Raw genomic sequence first — 22,515 nt, forward strand, 5'->3', positions numbered from 1 at the left:
CAATTGAACATCCACAGGCAAAAAAAAAAAAAAAAAAAAAGAACTTCAACCCGAACATCACACCAGATACAAAATTTAACTGAAAATGAATCATGAACTTAAGTATAAAATGTAAAACTATGAAACTTTTAGCAGAAAAACATAAGAGAAAATCTTTGGGACCTCGATCTTGCTGAAAAGATCTTAGACTAGACACCAAAAAACATGACATACATAATGGAAAAAAGCATTATTAACTGGACTTCACCCAAACTAAAAATTATTGTGCTGAAATAGAGCCTGTTACGAGGATGAAAAGACAAGCAATAGACTTGGAGAAAATACTTGCAAACCACATATCCAACAAATAATTGGTATCTAGAATATGTAAGGAATTCTGAGAACTCTATAGTAAAAAACAAACGATCCAATTAGAAAATGAGCAAAAGACATGAATAGAATCTCACCAAAGAAGACATACAGATGGCAAAGTAGCACATGAAAAGATGTTCAACATCATTAACCATTAGGGGAATGCAAATTAAAACCACAATAAGCTACCATTATATACTCATTAGAATGGATAAAATATAAAATAGTAATACCAAATGTTGGCAAACATGTGGAAAATAGGATCTGTCATACAATGTTGCTGGGAGTATAAAATAGTAAGGCTCTGGATATCATTCTGACGGTTTCTTATAAAACTAAACATGCATTTACCATATGACCCCACAAGCACACTCTTGGGCATTTATCCCAGAGAAATGAAAACATGTTCACACAAAAACCTGTACATGAATATTCGTAGCAGCTTAATCATAATAGCAAAAGCAGGAAACAACCCAAATGTCCTTCAATTAGTGATTGGATAAACAAACCTGGTACATCCATTCAGTGGAATACTACTCAACAATAAAAAGGAACCAACTATTAATATACACAGCAACTAGGACGGACCTCAAGGGCATTTCACTTGGTGAAAAAAGTCAATCCCCAAAGGTTACGTATTATAGGGTTCCATTTATATAACATTCTCAAAATGCCAAAACTATAGAGATTGAGATTAATTGTTGCCAGGGTATAAGGACGGAGCAGGGGGCTGAGAATATAAAGGGGTAGCACAAGGGAACACTTTTGAGATAACTGAACAGTTTTATATCTTGACTGTGGTGGTTGTTACACAAATCTATACATGGGGTAAAACTGTAGAGAGCTACATGCACTCATGAAAATGAATGCATGTAAAAAGTGATGACAGGGGCTTCCCTGGTGGTGCAGTGGTTGAGACTCTGCCTGCCAATGCAGGGGACACGGGTTCGAGCCCTGGTCTGGGAAGATCCCTCATGCCGCGGAGCAACTAGGCCCGTGAGCCACAACTACTGAGCCTGCGCGTCTGGAGCCTGTGTTCCGCAACAAGAGAGGCCGCGATAGTGAGAGGCCCGCGCACCGCGATGAAGAGTGGCCCCCGCTTGCCACAACTAGAGAAAGCCCTCGTACAGAAACGAAGACCCAACACAGCCAAAAATAAATTAATTAATTAATTTTTTAAAAAAGTGATGACAACTGAATATGGTCTGTAGTCCAGTTAACAATACTGTACCAATATCAATTTCCTGGACTTGATATTTTATGGTAATTACATAAGATACTGTCATTGAGGGAAGCTTGGTGACAGGCACTTGAGCCTCTCAGCACTGCTTCTGCAACTTCCTGTGAGGCCATAATTATTTGAAAGCAAAAGGGGGGACTTCGCTGGTGGTCCAGTGGTTAAGACTCCAGGCTTCCAATGCAGGGGGCGTGGGTTCAATCCCTGATCAGGGAACTAAGATCCCACATGCCTCACGGCCAAGAAATAATAATAATGAACAAAAGTATATAAAATGTAGCATTAAAATGTTTTTGAAAAATAAATAAAAACAAAAAGTTTTTTTAAAAAGCTACTGTGGGATTTCCAGAGTTTCAAAAAGTAGCCTTGGTGACTTTAATTACTAGAATCATTCTGTGCTACTTCCTTTTCATGCATAGCTGGGGTAGTTTAAAAATTCCTTTTCCTTTTGGCAAGTTTTGCAAACATGTGCTCAAAGGAAGTACACTAGTGCTTCTTTTTAAAATTCTGACAGCTTTTTTATAATACAGTTTAAAATAAAATTACATGCACATGGTAAAAAAAGATCCTACTTAAAAAAAAAAAAAAGATCACTACTATGTTTTTAGACCCTAAAGACTTTTGCTTATATAGGTTATAGATCTACCAATATTTACTATATTCAAAATCAAAACTGAAAATATCTAAAAACATTTATTAATTCATTAAATAACAATAAACCCACATGTTAACATAAACAACATATTTTATTAAAATAACTATTTTCCAAAACAAAAACTAATTTAGAAATATTTTATATTTTTGAAAATCCCTGTAATGTCTGCCTTAATACAAGACAGCTAGACTCTCGTATTTGCTTCATCATTGTGATATGATTGTGGTTATTTTGGTTGATGTGTATGAAGAAAATCCAACCTTATGGAGATATGTAGTGGTAAAAAGGAGGATTTCCCAGAACTTTGAATGCGTCTCAGGTGTCAGGTGTCTCCAGGGTCCCTAGACCACACTTGGAGAACCACTGTGCTGGAGATACATACTGAAATATTTACAAAGGAAATGTTAGGATGTCTGAAATTTGCATTAAAATACTCCAACACACACACATACACATATACACGTCAATTCTCATTATACATGGTAGTTATGTTCAATAAAATTACCCTGAGCAGTGAACTAGCAAATGCTGAGTCACTGAGGTTCCTGCAAGCCCCTGGTCACATTCTCATCAACCAATCAACATATAACCTTGTTTCACCTGTGTTTCTGTTTAAAGACACCTTATTTTATATTTCTTAAAATAATGAATTATATGCAGTTTTTTAAAAAATAAATTTATTTATTTATTTATTTATTTTTGGCTGCGTTGGGTCTTCGTTGCTGCACATGGGCTTTCTCTAGTTGCGGCGAGCGGGGGCTACTCTTCATTGCAGTGCCCGGGCTTCTCATTGCAGTGGCTTCTCTTGTGGTGGAGCACAGGCTCTAGGCATGCGGGCTTCGGTAGTTGTGGCACACGGGCTCAGTATTTGTGGCTCACAGGCTCTAGAGCACAGGCTCAGTAGTTGGGGCACAGGGGCTTAGCAGCTCCGCAGCATGTGGGATCTTCCCAGACCAGGTCTCGAGGCCCTGTCCCCTGCATTGGCAGGTGGGTTCCTAACCACTGTGTCACCAGGGAAGTCCCTGCACTCTTTCTTTATAATACCAAGAAGGGTCTAACGTTTTCCTGACCCGGGAAAATGACTTTAAATTTAAAGTAACGTGACTTTAAATTTCTTTGGCTCTCAGACTCACAAAAATGTTGTTTACTATGCTTTGGAAAGTTTGGCTGTCATCTTATGAACCCACAATTTAGCTGCTTTTCCATCTTTGCCATAGCTTCATCGCACACAAATGGTATTTTAGTGATTTCTGGAGTGGTGTCACATATAGGTCAGCAAATTTCCTCTTCCCTTTTCTGGATGTACCGTATTGTTAAATCAATAAATTGAACTCACAGTCAACATCACTAACTCATGCCTGAGTGAAGCTTATCCAATGCATGCACTTTCTCTGTAAGGTACATCACAGCCTTCTTGCTGTGTCAGCTTATGAACTCTGTTCACTCCCTTATATTCATTGAGGGTTATGGCATCTCAATTAATTTCTTCTTTTCCACCCCTAAGTTTTTCCATTACCTAAAGTAATTTCAAGTTCCACATTTTTACTCGTCCAACACCCTGGCCTCTCACTCCCTTGATCATCTTGTCTCCAATGACCTTCTTTCATGGCCATACCCTGAACTTTGTGATCACCTAGAATTTTTTATTCTTGAAACAGTGAACTTTAGTCTACTTCTGTCTCTCCAGCTCATTCTCTCTCTTATCCCCACTGCACTAACTCTTCAATCTTATCAAGACCTCCTTGATCCATCCATTTTCCTCCCAGCATGGCTTCCCATTTCCTTGTTTTTTACTCTATATCTTATAATCAATCGCTTCAACCTCTCTGACCAATATTCTCATCAAACCTTGCCCCCAAGATATCAGCTCTGAATCCACACAAGAATTGTCTTTTCTATCTTATGCTATGGGTTCTAAGAACTGATAATGAAAATATCATGGGTATAATGATCAGTACTCTCTCATTTTTGTGGTTTTTCAATCTAATACCACCTGGAAATCCTCCCACAAAACTTCAGTCAGTTCCTGATCTCACTTCTCACAATAGCTCTTCCAAATCTTCATCACTATCCTCAAGCCCAATACCTATTCCTGCTCCCAACATTCTCAGTACACAGAATAAACTCTTTGTTAACAGGAAAAACAGAACTAAGGATGTGAATTCTAGTCACTTCCTGGTCTAGGTTAAGTGAGTAAGCGAAAGAAAGTACCACAGTCAACCAATTCTTGGGAGATCCATTACTGTCCAACCAACCTTCATATACTCTCTTATGTCCAGTACCTGGGAAAGCCTGAGATTTTTAAAGATTCAGAGGAGGGAAGACATCTCCTATTTTAGAGATTAAAGTGCCCCACTACCCTTATGTCTAACATCAGCTCCTCTACTGGAGTTTTGGATCTCATCCCTTGCCTTCTCAGAAATTTCATGCATCAGTCATCACCTCTCTCTTCTGTATCTTCAACCTTCTCTGTCTCCTAGCTCCTTCCCCATTAGCTGCAAACATTCTCAAGTCCCTACTATCTTTAAAAAAATCCTACCACAATCTTATGAGACCTTCCAGCTGCCATCTGATCTTTCCCTTTCCAAGCTTATTGGAAGTATAACATGCATTTACAATCTCTATTACTTCAATGCCCAATGTTCCAGTTATACACTGCTGTGTAATAAACCACCCGCAAACTTGGGACTGAAAACAATAATCATTTTATTATTGTCATGAATGCGTGGGTGAGAAATTTGGGCAAGGCTTACTGGACAGTTTTTCTGCCCCATGTGGCATCTACTGGAGTCACTCAGTGGCATCCAGCTGGCGGCTAGGCTGATCTGGTGGAGCCAAGATGGTTCTGGTTTCCTTTATGCTTGGTGTCTTGGTGGGGATTTCTGGAACCCTGGGTGCAGCCGGGCTTCTCTCTCTCTCTCCATGTCGTCTCACAATTTCTCCATGTGGTCTCTCTAGTAGGGTGATCAGACTTCTTAAATGATGGCTCGGAGCTCCAAAAGATCAAGGCAAAAGTTACAAGGCTTCTTATGACCTACTCTCATAAGTCAAGCACCATCACTTCCCTGCATTCTATCAGTTAAACTTATTTAGAGACTTCACCAGATTCAAGACTAGGGGACTATACAGGAGTATGATTACTGGAAGGAATGGTTAACAGAAAACACATGTTAAAGTCTACCACACCCATGCACTCCTCAAACTGCAATCTGGCAACACTCCTTGCCACTCCACCGAAATTGCAATTTCTGAGGTAAAGACCTCTTAGTTGTTAAATCCAATGCCGGCTTTTCAGTACTTGCTTTGCTTGCTTTTTCTGCTGAACTGGACCCTACTGACCACTAACTCCTTCATGAAATTCTCCTCCCCTGACTTTTGTATACCACCTTTCCTTGTTTGTCTTTAATTTTTCTGACTGTTTCTCAGTTTCCTAGAGTGACTCATTTCTTATGCTCTCCCCTTAACTACTGGGCTTTGTTATCAGTTCTCTTCTCACCCTGTACATGCTATTTGGTTACATCATCTAGACCTATGGCCTCATCTATCACTTATCCACTGGAGATTCTCCATTATACATCTCCATCCCAGATCTCTCTCCAGTCCTCAGACTCAGATGTACTCTGACTGGATGTCCCACAGGTACCTCAAACATGGCCAAAGCTGAATTCATCTTCCCCCTTAAACTTGCTCTCTTTCTTACATCCTCTATTTTGTATTGACCATCCTTCCAGATGCCCAAGGCAGAAATCTGGAAGTCATCCTTAACTCTACCCTCTAATTCCACCTCAAATACTTTGTCACCAATCCCCAACCATTCAACCTGCTAAAATGTTTTGCAATTTATCCACTCTTCTCCATCCCAGATACTAGATCTGGCAGAGGACTGGGTAGGGGCCTTGGCCTCTCATTCTGATCTATGAATTATACAGAAGTTACATTTACTACAATAAACTCAGATAACTTTTTTTAAAGAGGAGGTGACTAAGAGATATCAGGACAGGGGATATTTAAAAAGTGAATCTCCTTATGGAAAAAGGCACTCAGGTTTGTGGCAGCAGGGCCCTGCCTGTCCAGAGTGAACTCATTTTAGCTCATGGGAAAGCCCAGGTGGGGGCTTATCAAGCTTCTCATACCTCCAAATCTGTCATCCTGAAACTTCATCACATTTAGCTTATCCGGTTATAAAACTGCCTTTTTCAAGTCACATCATTGAGAGCTAACATCTGGATATAATCTGGGTATAATTTCTTATTACCTGACTAGAAGAGTCTTGCTACATTGGTCACAGGTTATACAATAGTGACCAGGCAGGTTCTGGCTTCCAGTGAATGACCGAGTAGCTTCTATCAAGCCACCTTTCCTTCAGATATAACAACAATATACTCTGGACAAAATATTAAAAAACAACTACCTGAAAGTACTGACAAACAACCTGAAGCATGCAGAAACTGGAAAAGAAACTACACTTAAAGGATAGGATTAGAACCAGGTGAGATTCCCAATTTTTAAGGCTTTTAGCCACAGAGCAGGCCCCAATCAGTGACCAGATAGGTTGTAAAACTGAGTCTTTACCGGAAGACAGAATTCAGGATTTCAGCAGCTGGAGCCTATGGAGGTAAAATACTGGAATGGAGAGATCTTGACAGGTGGAGCCCTAAATTCTGTGTATAAACTCTGTCCAACTCTCTGGCCAACTTCTGAACCATGCACGCACAGGGCAGTCTCCAAATAGCTCAGATAAAACTAAAAGAACTAAATAGAAATTTCAGCTGGTACTTACTGCAGGGGAAATTGAGTATGGAGTTTGAGTTCAGTCAAGTTGACTACCTGCTAAAACAAAAAAATCAATACTCTTCAGAGGGACACAATGGAATCCAGATTCTCTACAACATGTCCTCTGACAAATCCAAATGACTGGGCATATCGGAAACAGAAAAATGTGACCCATACTGAAGAAAAAAGGTAATGAAGACTAGCCCCCAAGATGACATAGATGTTGGAATTAACAGAGAGGAGTTTTTAAGCAGCTATTATACCTATGTCCAAGGATACAGAGGAAAACATGCTCAAAATGAACAGCAACCTGTTGCATTCCATCCAGGTAGAGATGATCAATATGTAGATATGGGCAACTGATTCAAGGTGTAGAAGAGACATGGCAAGACTGGCCAGGAGCGACAGTACCCACTGACATCCCCTTAGTTCAGATTCTCATTGTTTCTCATGTAGACTATTAAAACAGTCTCATAAATTATCTTTCTGCTTCTGGTTACTATTTACTATGACCCCCCCCACACACACACACAGACCCTAAGCACATCTACATTGATTCCAGAATTAACTTTTAGAATACAGCTTTAATCAGGACTTTATTGGTTGCAAGTGACAGAAACACAACTTTGACTTGAACACAAGAGGGAATTTATTGGAAGTCTCACATAATCATACAAAGGGCAAGGATGTGGATGGGCCTCAAGGACAAGACCAGAGACTTGAACACTAATAGGAATTTACAGCTCATCCTGCATGCTGACTGCATTTTCTCAGACAAGCTTCCTCCCTGGAGTTGTAAAAGGGCCACCAAGAGGTCCTGGCCACACATCTCCAAGCTATGCCACAAAAGTGGGACACAATACTTTCCCCCATTTAAGTTGGTTTTAAAAAATTGAAGAGAAGGATTCTGATTGTTCTGATCTAGATCACACGCCCATATGTCAACCAATCAAATCAACTGTGACTGGGGAGATGATAGGGTACTTGGACTGGAAGCCCCAACTAGAACTCCATGGCTGGACAGGAAAGGAGCAGCACTCCCCCTGAATAAACAGGGCTTTGTTTCCAAGGGAAGGGAAAGACCCTGGGTAAACAAACAAAAATAATAAAGGTCCAACAGGTTTCCTGTATTCTCTACCTCAACTCCTGGTAACCCCATCCTCCTTGCAATCACCCATGGCAGAGTTCTGGAACTTCTCTTATAGCAGAGACTGCCATTTGTCCCCATTATCTGTTCTTTCCTTCCCTCCACCCAGCATTTTGCTGCTTAGAACATGAACGTGATGACTAAAACTCTATCTTGTACCATGGGGACAAGTGTCACACTGTGGAGATGACAGGCCATTAAGCCTTCTAGGGTTTAATGAATTTCTTTCTTTAATGAAAGAGAAATGAATTTCTATCCTGTTTAATCCACTGTTATTTTGGATGTCTGATAGCTCACAGCTGAACCTAACCCTAACCCCCTCACTCCCCACATCTAATCAAGGCAAAACAATCTAGAAGTTAAGAGTGGCATGCAGTGAAACAGGTTAGAGTGGGTTAGAACCAAACACCTGGACTTAAATCTAGGCTCTGTCATTTACCCGCTCTGTGATCCTCCGCAAATTGCTTTATCTCTCTGTACCTCAGTTTCCTCAGGCATAAAATGAGGTCAATAATGTTATCTACCCCATAGATCGGTTGTGAGAATTACGTGAGATAATTCACATAAACACTGAGAGTAGCGCCTGGCACATAATAAACGCTGAGTGAGTGTTAGCTACCGTTTTCAATGCCTGCCAATTTTACCTACTGAAAGTCCTGGAAGACAGTCCATACCTCCACTGCCCAAGTGCCACTTTATTCCACTCCAAGGAGCCCTGCCTCCAGTCCTATTCCTCGACAGCATCCTCCACACTGCCTCAGCCTGATTTTCTTAGAGCACCCCGATCTGACCAGGTCACTCCTTTTTGAACCCTCTTGATGACTCCCCATTATCTACAGAATGAAGTCTTAACTCCACAGCTGGGTGACCAAGGCCTTTTTGGCATTTGGCACTGGCTCACCACCTGCCACTCCTCCACCACCGACCACACCCTGGCTGCAGCACTGAGCTATCCTCTACCACCACTTCCTTATCTGCCTCAAGAGTGTCAACCACTCCCACTCTCTCTCTCCTGAACTCTTTCCTCTCTTGGCTTCTGTGGCACCACACTGTCCTGATTTTTTTCCAGTCTCCCCGGCTGTTCCTTTTTCATCTTTCTCATGGGCTTCTCATTTTCCACTCCCTTGGTAAGTGTCAGGGTTCCCTTCTTAGTCCACTCCCTGTTTCACTGCATGTCCTCTCCCGAGTGATAGCATCTACCATCAGGCTTTCAAGCTCCACCTACACGCTGTGATCCCCTGATCTTCACTCTTGACCGCCGACCTGGGCTCTGGTCTCACACATCCTCCTGAAGATCACAAGGACACAACCTTAGCATGTCCAAAGTGGAACTCATCTTCCACCCCTACTCGCTTCTCCTCTTTGCATTGAATCTACTGGTGGCACCACCATTATCCAAGCCAGAAACGTTCATTCTCTACATCTAAGAAATTACCAAATACTGCCAAATTCACATCCTCAGTAACTCTCCAGTCTGTCTTCTCCTCTCCATACTCACCGCCATTGTTTTAGTCTGGCACTCCTCCTCTGTAGCATGAACTCAGCAATAGCCCCTTCTCTGCCTCCAATCCAAATGATGACGTGTGTCACCTACCTACAGTGATAACCTTATCATGCCACCGCCCTGCCTGAAACTCTTCACTGGTTCCCACTGCCCAGTCAGACAAAATTATTCCTTTCCCCATAGTTGTTAAATACCTACTATGTACCAGGGACTATGCTAAGTTTTGGGTTGGCCAAAAAGTTCGTTCGGGTTTTTCCATAAGATGTTACAGATTACAATGTTGACCATGAACTGGCCCCTGCCTTCTAAGGAATTTGCCACCTATCTGGGAAGACAGATACGCAACCACATACTAATAACATAGTGTATTAAGTCTTGTGATAGATATATTCACAGAGCATTACAGGAGCATAAGACTGAGTTCCTTGAAGCAGAGACTGGGGTCTTCCTAATCTTTGTATCCCCAACATCTGGTACCAGGTCTGATTCAATAGAGAACTGTTTCTGAATACTGAACTGATGATTCTCTCTGATCCTCAGTTTCCCTCTATGTAAAATGGCTCACAGCTCATATATCAAATGAATTAAATCTATGAACTTTGTTTGAATCCAGATTTGAATGAACCAAATGCAATTTTAAAAATGAGACAACTAGGTAAATTTGAATACTTGGTATATATTTGATAATGTCAGGATATTATTGCTTGGGTTTTTTTAAAGTGTTATAATGATACTGTGGTGTGTTTAAAAGTCCTTACCTTTTAGGGGCTTCCCTGGTGGCGCAGTGGTTGGGAGTCTGCCTACCAATGCAGGGGACACGGGTTCGAGCCCTGGTCTGGGAGGATCCCACGTGCCGCGGAGCAGCTGGGCCTGTGAGCCACAATTACTGAGCCTGCGCGTCTGCAGCCTGTGCTCCGCCACAAGAGAGGCCGCGACAGTGAGAGGCCCGCGCACCGCGATGAAGAGTGGCCCCCGCTCGCTGCAACTAGAGAAAGCCCTCGCACAGAAACGAAGACCCAACACAGCCATAAATAAATAAATAAACAAATACTTTAAAAGTCCTTACCTTTTAGAGGAACGTAAGAAAGTATTTAAAAATGAAATTATGCAGTGAAAAATTATCTGGGATTTGCCTGAAAATAATCCAGTGGTGTTGGATGGGGGGTATAGCTGAAACAAGCCTGGCCACGCCTATGTTAATAATTGCTGAAGCAAGATGATGGACAAAATAAATGACAAAATTAATCTCTCAGGGTTCTGTGGCAATTCAACAACATGATTATATAAAGTTTCTGATACAGTGCCTGCTGTCTCAAAAAATGTTAGTTTTGCTTCTCACCTCACTCTTTTAATTCCATCCAGGGCAAAGCAGGAGAAACAAGTCGGTGGTGTGGGAGCTAGAAGCCCAACATGCAAAGAACTGGAAATATACTCAGCATCGTTTCTCTCCTCTGCCTGGTAAAGACAGAGCGGCTTGAGCGCCAGATGACTCCCAAGCAGCCTTGGGTAGGAATAGCAGTGCTCCAAAACAGCACAACAAAGGGGAAGAAATCATGGCTTGAATTTCTGTGGAGAGGAGAGAAAAACTGCGTCAGACATAAACATGAACTCTTGGCTGGAAAGGGCTCCTCTTTTCCTCTGCTACTTGAATCCCTGTGCAGTACTGCCACCTGGTGGCTCTCTAGCATCGCTTTACCTAGTTCCTGGATGCAGTTGGCTCTCAGAGATCTGACTGCACTGAAAATTCTAGAAGGGAAAAGCCCCTCTCAACCAAATGTTCCCTGAATTGCTCAAAGTTGAGCATAACATATCATATCCCTCATGTCCTGCAAAGTGCCTTGTACTCAAGCTCTGTTATAGCACTTCTCACTACATTAGGATTGTTTACCAGTGAACATTCATTCACCTAACAAAATTACTAGGCATGGGAGACACAAGAGTGAACAGTTGAATTCTGTTTAATTGAGCATATAAACAGAGTTAAACATGTAAACAGAAAATTAAAATAATCACCTTCCCACCCACTATAAAATTAGTTACATTTAACATTTGTTGAACATTTACTATATGCCAGGAACTTGTCTAAGTCCTTTATGTACACATGTATTAACTCATTTAACTCTTACAGTAATTCTGTGAGACAGATATTATCCTCCAGAGACACAGAAAGGTTAGGCAAATTGCCCAAGGTCACAGAGCTAGGAAATGTTAGGGCTCAGATTCAAGCCTGACCTGGGTCCAGAGCCCCTGCTCTAGTTTAAAAACATACCACTGCGCCTCTACCCTCCCCAGTGCCTGTTTGATGAGCAAATAAATAAAAACCTTGGACCTCTGAAACCCAAGGAGAGAAAAGCTCAGGTAGTAGAATCTACTCCCAGGAGGTTAAGCTGATCAAAGATTTGATTCCATCCCTCTGAATCTCACCTAGGCCCTGGGGGTTCTCTCTGTGGGATCCCTGCCTCTATTGCAGTGCCCTGTTTAATGTTCTGTCTCTCAAACATAAACAGAAAACACTCCATACAATTCTTCCTAACATATGGAAACATGCTGGCATTTTCAATAATATGCTACCAAATTCTAAAGGTGAACTGAACAGAAATAAACAAAGCAATTGCAGGAAGCATTCAAAAACAATTTCAATTCTGACCATACCGACATGGTTTCCAGCTTTGCGCATTTGGTATCTGGATTCGTGGCTGGACTCAGATTAAAAATCTGGCTGCCTTAGGGATATAATGTACAACATGATAAATACAATTAACACTGCTGTATGTTATATATGAAAGTTGTTAATAGAGTAAATCCTAAGCCTTCTCATCACAAAGAAAACTTTTTTCTATTTCTTTAATTCTGTACCTATATGAGATGACAGATGTTCACTAAACTTATTGTGATAATCACTTCATGATATACGTAAATCAAATCATTATACTGGGGCTTCCCTGGTGGCACAGTGGTTGAGAATCTGCCTGCCAATGCAGGGGACACGGGTTCGAGCCCTGGCCTGGGAAGATCCCACATGCCACGGAGCAACTAGGCCCGTGAGCCACAACTACTGAGCCTGTGCGTCTGGAGCCTGTGCCCCGCAACAAGAGAGGCCACGACAGTGAAAGGCCCGCGCACCGCGATGAAGAGTGGCCCCCGCTTGCCGCAACTAGAGAAAGCCCTCGCACAGAAACGAAGACCCAACACAGCCATAAATAAATAAAAAAAAAAAAAAAAAAAAAATCATTATACTGTATGCCTTAAACTTATACAGCGGTGTATGTCAGTTATATCTCAAAACTGGAAGAAAAAAATATATGGATGCCTTTTGGTGAGCACTTACTCTGTGCAAGGCATTGTATTTTGCACTATTGATGCATCATCCCATTTAATCTTCTCACCAAATCTGTGAGGCAGGAAGGTACCCCTATTTCACAGATAAATAGGGTCAGAGAGGTTAAATTGCCCAGGATCATACAGCTAATAAGCATATAAGCAGAAAGTCTGGGATTTGAACTTAAGCAGTCTGACATCAGAACCTGAATTCTTGACCATTATGATATACTGCCTCCCCCATTTTTTTGATCATTGCCTAGTCTCTGGCTTTCTCCCAGGGATAAGCCTGGGATATATTCTTACAGTGGCTCAGTGAGGGGAATTAATTACAGATATCTCAGTCAGTTGCATTAAATTTAACTGCTTTCCTACTCACCACACATTTCCTTCAGCTAACCAACATGCACCCATTCTTGCAGGATCAGATCAAACCCGTGCCTCCTGCAGGAAGCCTTCCCTGATCTCTCCAGCCCACTACTCATTGGTTCATTCAGTAAGTGTTTGTTTCCCCCTTTTTAATATCATTCTCTCCCAAATTCCTTCTCAAGGAAAGGTCCAAGTCCAATAAACTTTCTGGGGAATACGGTGAACAGTAAAGGGGAATTGGCCCATCTCTGGAGAAGTTTGGCTCAAACATATCTCCAGGTTTTCAGATGCCTATGAGCACAGAAAGAAACAACCTAGTTGGGGAAAAAACAACATTATCTCACTGGCTGCCCATAGTTTTCACCCACTGTCCTACTCATGATCATAGCCCAGCCTCAGTCCAGGATAGTCTTTTAGAGTCCTGAAAACACAGGAAGAGGCCATCTTCAGCATTTTCATTGTTAGTCCAAATCCTGCCCACTGCTAAGAAGTTCTGAGCCAAATAGCCACACAAGATTGTTATTTTAGATGGAGATCTGATTGTACCCTAAACAGAATAAAAATCTATGAGTAGGAGCTTTCAGAATGGCACAGTAGGAACCTCTGAAGATCCACTCTTGCAAAACAGCAATGGGAACACTGGCAAAAAGTGTTAAAATCAACTTTTTCAGAACTGGAAATGATTCAAAAGTTTGCAGACAATCTGAGGAGCATTTATTCAAGAAAACTACTGAGTCTTGCTAAGAACACTGATCTTTGGGGCCTTTTAACTTGCCCTATTTCAACCCCCTCTCTCCTGTTCAGTGGTAGCCTTGAAAACCAGCAGCCTCACACCCATGGTAAAAGGCCATGAAAGCCAGCTGCCTAACAGTCACTGGTGGGGGCAGAATAGCCTGGAGCTCCTCAAAAACTCCCATCCTCAGAGCACTATGACTATTTGATCTGTCAGCTCCCTGAAAAAGCCTCTTTCCCATGGCTTGTAGTTATTTGACATGATTCAGCAGGGCGTGAGATAGTGGGAAAAGCCCTATTTACAGGGCATTTGCCAAACATTATCAGTAGCAATTGTTTAACATCACAGCTGCCTAGGCCATGATACCTGTTGGGAAAAACAAAAGACTGACCAAAAAACTTAAAAGGAAGATCTGGAGAATGAGATGTCCAAAAAGGTCTTTGAAAAGCTACAGTACATTCCTGAGGATCTAAAAGTACACATACATTAAGGGCTGTGCACATGCCCAGGAAAGACATTAGAAGGCTCCCATGTCTCACCTCTGGCTAACCTTGAGAGTCTGTGAAAACAGGAAGTGAAGGCTAAGGCATAATTGTGAACCGCTTACCAGAGCACTGACAGTGTACCACAATACACGCAGAGCCTTTCTGCAAAAAGTGGGAGGGTTATTGGTTCAAGACACTTTAGAAAACCTCTGACCAATTATTAGCTGACAACTAAGCCACAGTGATATAACTGGGCAAGACTTCAGTGGCTACACACAACAGGAAATACAGACTTTACAGAATTAGTCCAAGAAAGACACTAAACAAATAGCAACAACAAAAAACAGCAACAACAACAAACCCTTGCAGTGTGAATGTGATTTCCAGAGTTGCCACAGTATTCAAAATGTCCACTTTTAAACAAAAAATATGAGACACAAGAAAGAAAGAAAGAAAGAAAGAAAGAAAGAAAGAAAGAAAGAAAGAAAGAAAGAAAGAAAGAAAGAAAGAAGAAAGAAAGAGAGAGAGAAAGGGAGGGAGGGAGGAAGGAAGGAAGGAAGGCCCAAATACAGGAAAAAAATCAGTCAATAGAAACTGTCCCTGAGGAAGCTGAGACATTAGACTTACTAGACAAAGGCTTCATATAACCTATTATAAGTATGTTGAAAGAACTAATTAAATCAAACCATGTACAGAGATTTAAAGTATGATAAGGATGTTTCACCATACAGAGAATATCAATAAAGAGACAGAAATTATTAAAAAGAGCCAAACAGAAATTCTGGAGTTGAAAAGTACAATAAATAAAATATTCACTGGAGGGGCTCAACAGCAGACTTGAGCTGGCAGAAAAAAGAATCATCAAAATTGAAGACAAGTCAATTGAGATTGACCAGACTGAGGAACAGAAAGAAAAAAGAATGAAGAAAAATGCACAGAGCTTCAGAGACCTATGAGCATACCAACATACACATAATGAGCCCCAGAAGGAGAGGAGAAAGAGAAAGGGACAGAAAGTATATTTGAAGAAAATATGCCTGAAATTCTCCAAATTTGATGAAAAACATTAATCTATACATCTGTGAAGCTCAACAAATTCCAAGATGAACTCAAAGGAATTCACACCTAGACAGATCATAAGACCAGAAACAAGACAAGGATTTCCATTCTTGCCACTTCTATTCCACATTGTGCTGGAAGTTCTAGCCAGGGCAATGAAGGGAGAAAAAGATATAAAAAGCATCCATGTTGGAAAGGAAGAAGTATTTGTAGGTGGCATGATCTTTTACATATAAAATCCAAAGGATTCACAAAAGTCCTATTATAATTAATAAAATCAGCAAGGTTGCAGGTCAACATACAAAAATCCAATACATTTATATACCGTAGCGATGAACACTCCAAACAGGAAATTAATAAAACAATTCCATTTATAATAGCATAAAAATTACTTAGGAACTAATTTAACAAAAGAAGTGCAAGACTTGTATACTGAAAACTACAAAACAACTGTTTAAATAAATACAAACAATCCCGTGCCCATGGATCAGAAGACTTAATATTGTTAATATGGCAATACTCCATAAATTGTTCTACAGATTCAATGCAATCCCTATCAAACTCCTTGCTGTCTTGCAGAAATGGATGAGATGATCCTAAAATCACATGAAAATTCAAAGGGTCCAGAACAGCCAAAACAATCTTGAAAAAAAAAGGACGAAGAAAGTAATAGGACTCAGAGTTCATGCTTTCAAAAATTACCCCAAAGCTATAGTAATTAAGACTGGCACTGGCGGAGGATTAACATACAGATCAGTGGAATAGAATTGAGAGTCCAGCAATAAACTCAGACCTTTATTTTCAACAAGGGTGCCAAAATCATTCAATAAGAAAGAATAGTCTTTTCAACAGATGGTGCTGGTACAACTAGATATTAACAGGCAAAAGAATGAAGTTGGACTCCTACTTCACGTTATATGCAAAAAGTAACTCAAAATTGATCAAAGACCTAAATGTAAGAGATTAAAATATAAAACTAGAGGAAAAAATAGGTGTCAATCTTCCCAATCTTAGATTAGGCAGTTGTGTCTTAGACATGATTCCAAAAGCACAAGCGATGGCTTGTAATTGAGATTTGTTTTTAGTGCAAGATTAAAACAACCAAAATGAAACTCCTGAAAACACTTTCTTAGATATAGTTCCTTAATTCTTTGGGTCTGTTCAGCATGTTTGGCTTCTCTAACACCTATTTATTACGTATGTGGGGTGCCACTCACGTCTCCCCTTAGGCTTCTGGTGGCACATACACACAAGGGTCTGTTTTAATAATTTTAATAATAATAATAATGACAGATATGACACCTAACATTTAAACAGCACTTACTGTTTAAACATGGATGAATCTAGACATTATCATACTAAGTGAAGTCAGACAGGGAAAGACAAATATCATATGATATCACTTATATGTGGAATCTAAAAAAAAATGATACAAATGAACTTATTTACAAAACAGAAACAGGGAATTCCCTGGTGGTCCAGTGGTTAGGACTCCGTGCTTCCACTGCAGGGGGCACAGGTTCAATCCCTGGTTGGGGAATTAAGATCCTGCATGCCGCGCTGCGCAGCCAAAACCAACCAAACAAACAAACAATCCAAAACAAAACAGAAACAGACTCACAGACTTCGAAAACAAACTTATGGTTACCAAAGGGGAAAGGTGGGGGAGGGATATATTAGGAGTTTGGGATTAACATATACACACTACTATATATAAAATACATAATCAACAAGGACCTACTGTATAGCACAGGGAGCTCTACTCAATATTCTGTAATAACCTATATGGGAAAAGAACCTGAAAAAGAATGGATATATGTGTATGTATAACTGAATCACTTTTCTGTACACCTGAAACTAACACAACATTGTAAATCGACTATACTCTAATACAAAAAAAGAATAAAATAAACAGCACTTACTGTTTGCCAGGCACCATCCTAAGTGCTTCACCTATATTAACTCTGCAAATCCCCCTAACAACTCTCTATTTTACAGATAAGAAAACTACAGCACAGAGAGGTTTACTACCTTGCCCAGAGTCATCAAAGCCTATGGGGTGTGGAGCCCAAACTGCAACACAGGCAGTCTTCCTCCGGAGGCTGTGCTTTTCATCTGGGCAAGCTCCCTTAACTCCTCAGATGGAGGGGTTTTTATAAACCATGTGGCTTAGGACTAGACTGAGGCCAAAGTGCATTTCCTACTCCCACTGCCCCAGATTTTAAATCTTACAAACTGTACCTTCAGGTACCACAGACAAGGAGATACTTTTCCTATATAAATTTAGTCAAAATCACTTTGGCCCTGGGTGTGGGAATCAGGAAGAAGAAAGATTGGAGTAGAGCTAAGGAAAAGATACCTTTTTCAGAACCGAATAAGCAAAGGCAAGGAAACAAAAGATCACTATGCCAAAGGAGGAAGAATTCAGATTGGGAAGGGAGGGCATATGGGATTTTCCTTAGTGAGATTTGAGGTAGGAGTTATCAGGATGATGACCACAGGCCAGTAAGTACAGGGGCTAAAAGGTATATGGTTTTATCCATCCTATTACCTGTTTTTCAGCCACACCTATGGCCTCCATTACCTGGGGTCAGCTCTACTGAGAGAGCAGGACCTCTTGGGCAACCCTAGACCCCAGCCATATTGTCCCACTGTGATGCCCCCAGCAAGGCCAATAAAAGGCAGCCATTAGTAATGAGCTCTGCTTTCTTTTTTCTTTTAAAGAAATACTAACTTTCCCAAGGTTTTTACATAAAATGACATTTTGTGCCCAGCACATCATATTTTTCTTTTATCAGAACATTAACGCAAGAGTTCAGTGGGAGCTGTCTCACAGTCCTCAGAATTGCTACCAGGGAAAGATAAGTGGTGTAAGAGAGCAGTGGAAAAATACAAGCGCAGGAAAAGCTGGGGTTTTCTGGCTTCGTGTTTCTCCTTTCATGCATCAAAGCAATGCATGAGATAAGAACTTGTGATAAGTAAACAATACCCATGCCCCCTAAGGTCGTTATCATCCCTGTACATGAATGCCTATTTACCCCAATTGCTTATTATTTCAGTAAATATTTACTGAGTGCCTACTATGTGCCAGGCACTGCTCTAGGCACTGGGGAATGCAATAGTGAATGAAACAGATACCAAAGGTTTGCGCTCATGAAGCATACTACTTCCTCCTGCTTTTCCTCTCCCCTGCTTCCTCTTCTTCTCCTGCATCTAGTGGAAAACAAGCGGTGAATTAGGAGACCCGGGTTCTGGCCCTAGTTCTGCCACTGATTGGATATATGATCTTCATTAGCATCTCCAGGCTCAGGTGTCCTCTCTGCAGATCCTAAAGATGAACAAAACATCCCTCTTGGAGCTGTGGGGAACCCCCAAATCAATCTAATATAGATTCTGTTTTCCAGGGGCTCACAGACTGGTAGGAGGGCCAGACACATGCCCAGATAACTATAATGCAAACTGAAGGTGGCAGAAAAGAGAAACAAGGAAAGGTTATGAAGAGGAGAACATGAGATCTAGGTTTCCAAACAAGTGGCGCTCACTGACTTTGGGCCTTGAGTGTTGGAAAAGATTAGGATATGTGTGAACAGACAGGAATACTTTTCAAGGAAGAATGTAGAGGGAATAAGCAGAACCAGCAGTAGGAGAGGGGTGATCAAGGTTCAAATGGGGGAGTTCAGTGTGGCTGGAACACATTGAAAGAGCCAAACACCAAATTCACATGAATTTTTACAAGGAAACAAGAGACTGAGACATTCTGTACTTGGCCCATAACCATGAGGTCAGTTGGTGGTTGTACTCAACATTTATAACCAATATCTTCTGAGTGCCCACCGATTACACAATTCCAATAATAGTACTAGGACTTCTATTCTAACTTACAGATTGAATGACTTACCCAGCAAGAGCTATTCGTCTGTGTAAAATATAGACACATATGGAGGCTTTAAAAGTGAACCATATTCTGCCAGATTAAAAGAATAAAACTTCTATACATGTCATTGGAAATAACACTGTGATTTCCTCCAACCTCATACAATGATATAGAGGAGAGCATCGTCCCTCACCCTCTGGTTAATAAATACTGTTAATTAGGGTCACTACTTGTTTCCTTATGGAAAAAAAAAACCCACATACTTCTGTTAATCAAGATGTTCAATTAAAGAAATAACTAAATAGTTCCAGATCTTATTTTAAAAGGAGGTGCAATTATCTACAGAAGTTTCATTTAGTGTACTGAATAACCTCCCTTTCCATTCTTCCCTCTTCCGTCCACTCTGGAATCAAAGAGCTCAGCAGCAGCAGGAGCAACAGCAAAGCGAAATGCTTTGTCCCTAGCCCGTTTTCCCTCTTACAATTACTTGCCTTCCTTGCTCCTTTCACTCCATTTCTTTTGTGTTAACCAACATTTCTACCTCTGTTTGGGTTACTATTGCTTTGTGCTAAACCAATCCAAAACTCAGTGGTGCAAAACAATCATTTTATTTTGTTCTCGGATTCTGTTCAGGAACTCAGGATACAGCAGGGATGTCTTGCTTCTACTCCATGATGTCTGGAGCCTCAGCTGGGAAGACTCAACAGCTGGGGGCTTTAATCATCTAGAGGTGTCTTCATTAACAGGTCTCCTGGTTGATGTTTGCTATCAGCTGGGACTGCTGACCAGAGGACCTGTAGGTGGCCTCACCATGAACTTGGGCTTCCTCAAAGCATGGCAGTCTCAGGGTAGTCAGACTTCTTACATGGCAGCTCAGGACTCTAAAGGTCAATGTCCCTGCAGATAAAGCACAAGCCACACTGCCTCTTATGGCCTAGCCTCAGAAGTCACAGAGTCTCATCTCTCCCTATTCTATTGATTTAGACAATCAAAGTCTGCCTAGATTCAGAGCAGAGGGGACGTCAACCCGACTTCTCAATGGAAGGGTGGCAAGGTCACATTATAGAAGAGAGCATGGGATGAGAGGTACTGTTCTGGCCATCTTTGAAAAATACAATCTGCTATATTCTCCCATCCACTTACCTTGCTTAAGTATACTCTTATGATTTTTTTAAAGGGAAACAATCTCAGGAGACTGCTATTTCTCACTGAGGCTCCTAAGTTCTGTTAGAGGGTAACCAGATGCTTTCATCCACACCCAGCCCTCAATCTTTCCTGTTCAACACATCTAACCATTTCTCTGCTATATATGGCTCCTGGCAGAAAGGGATTTTGGTCTCCTACAGGCTGCTGGACCTGGCACTGATCACTCTGGGGAGAAAAGCAGCCACTGACATATGGGAGCTGTCCTGGCCCTCACAGCTAGGCCTTGTTGTTCTCCTGATGAGCGTAACCAATTTCACAGACCATCAACATCAGACAAGGCCACTCTGTGACAAAAGCAAGACTAATGCATAGTCATGTCTGAAAAGAGACAAAACATGCACTTTGACCAAACCACAAAATAAGCAGACGTCCTCCTATCCTGGCTAATAGCTGCTACTTTACCGATGAGCCTCCTTCTAGTCTATCCTCCTAGATAAGATTCATTAAGATACCCAATCATGGAATTACCCCTATGTATTACATAGGGGTAATAATAAGCAATTACCCTTATGTACAGTCTGTTACTTCCTAACAGAATCCAACCCAGAGCAAAGCCTCGCTTCTTTAAATCCTCCCCCAAATCACCTAACACAAGTCCAAATCCTGTAATAAGTCCTTTCTAACACCCTCTGAGACGTTTCACCAGTTCCCCGTGGTGTGCATTCTCCCTCAACTCACTAACTAATCAACCCGACTTGTTAAACCATAGATATGTTCCTGGTGGACTTTGGCTGCAGGGCACTGGAACTCCTCTAAGGACCTTGAAATTAGAAAACACATTTCTGGCAAGGCCATTTCTGACCTCCTGAACTCCAGCTTTCAGTAAGACTTTGGATTTGGCTCTTTTACATGCAGTTTTGGAAGACAATTATATGAATTCCTTGGATCTCCAGAGGCTATTAAAATGCTTCCATTGTTTTAAAAAAATACATATTTATATGAGATTAGGTTATCAGGGTTTCTTCATCACCTTATCAAGTGCAGAAAAGTTATCATGATAAATAGCAGCAATAGCTACCCTGTCCGCAACAGATCACAGGACCTAAGGGGAACCTGGCTGCAGGCACATGGGTGTTTAGGCCTCTATTGTGGGAAAAGCAATAAGTTATACACGCAGCAACTGGCTCATCAGTTGCAGATTCCAGATTCCAGAATATACTTCTGCCTCCTCTTCCTCCTAGTGAGTTCTTCATTTTCCTCTAATCTTATTTTGCAAAGAAACATGATATTAATTATGATAATCACCCTTCTCCCCTCTACTTTATAGTTCTCACTCACTTGATGTAAGAAGTCTCATCCTCAGAAAAACCATTCCAAACAAAACAATGACATCCATAGCCTTGTGGTTAAGTGCCAGACCTAAAACCCCACTCCACTTCAGGTGACAGATACATACTGATTTAAAGTTGTTTAGGGAATCAGCTGTAACAAGCAAGAAGTCTGGACTGCAAACAATCCTGTCTGAATCTGAATTCTGGAGTAATCATGTGTTTGCTGCTCTGACACAGATGGCCCCCAATTCTCTTCAGCATCCATCTGTCTGCTCACAGGGTCCATAAGCTATTGAGTGTTCAAGCAACAAAATTAAATCATTCCTGCTTAGGAATCACTCAGGACACAGTGATACATAGTTCAAAATAATAGGTTTATTTATTTTATTCCTTTTTATCTCCTCATATTTCATAGAAAATTATACTGTCTGTAAGACTAAGTGCGAATTAGGCAGAGATGAGGACTGGTGAGGAGGGGAGGAGTCAGTGCACAAGTATAACTGAAAGGCTCACCAACCATAAGTGAAATTTAA

At 41.1% G+C, this 22,515-nt stretch overlaps 2 protein-coding genes across 10 annotated transcripts in view; one reads left to right on the plus strand and one right to left on the minus strand.

Annotated features, from left to right (window-relative positions):
• The window catches only part of PLP1 (proteolipid protein 1), a 345,526-nt gene that overhangs the window by 220,935 nt on the left and 102,076 nt on the right, over positions 1–22,515 (plus strand). The window lies entirely within an intron of this gene.
• SLC25A53 (solute carrier family 25 member 53) overlaps positions 1–22,515 on the minus strand; it is a 52,615-nt gene that overhangs the window by 27,034 nt on the left and 3,066 nt on the right. Inside the window, exons 2-5 of one of the 9 annotated variants that reach the window (XR_014259033.1) lie at positions 11,007–11,233; positions 10,426–10,574; positions 7,024–7,073; positions 4,933–5,236 (exon numbers count right to left, since the gene is read on the minus strand). The gene's annotated coding sequence lies outside the window, so the exon portion shown is untranslated. The other 8 variants (XR_014259030.1, XR_014259031.1, XR_014259032.1 and 5 more) reach the window with 8 other exon arrangements.

The sequence above is a fragment of the Balaenoptera physalus genome (genome assembly GCF_965194825.1).
Source record: "Balaenoptera physalus genome assembly, chromosome: X".
Classification (NCBI taxonomy): Eukaryota; Metazoa; Chordata; class Mammalia; order Artiodactyla; family Balaenopteridae; genus Balaenoptera; species Balaenoptera physalus.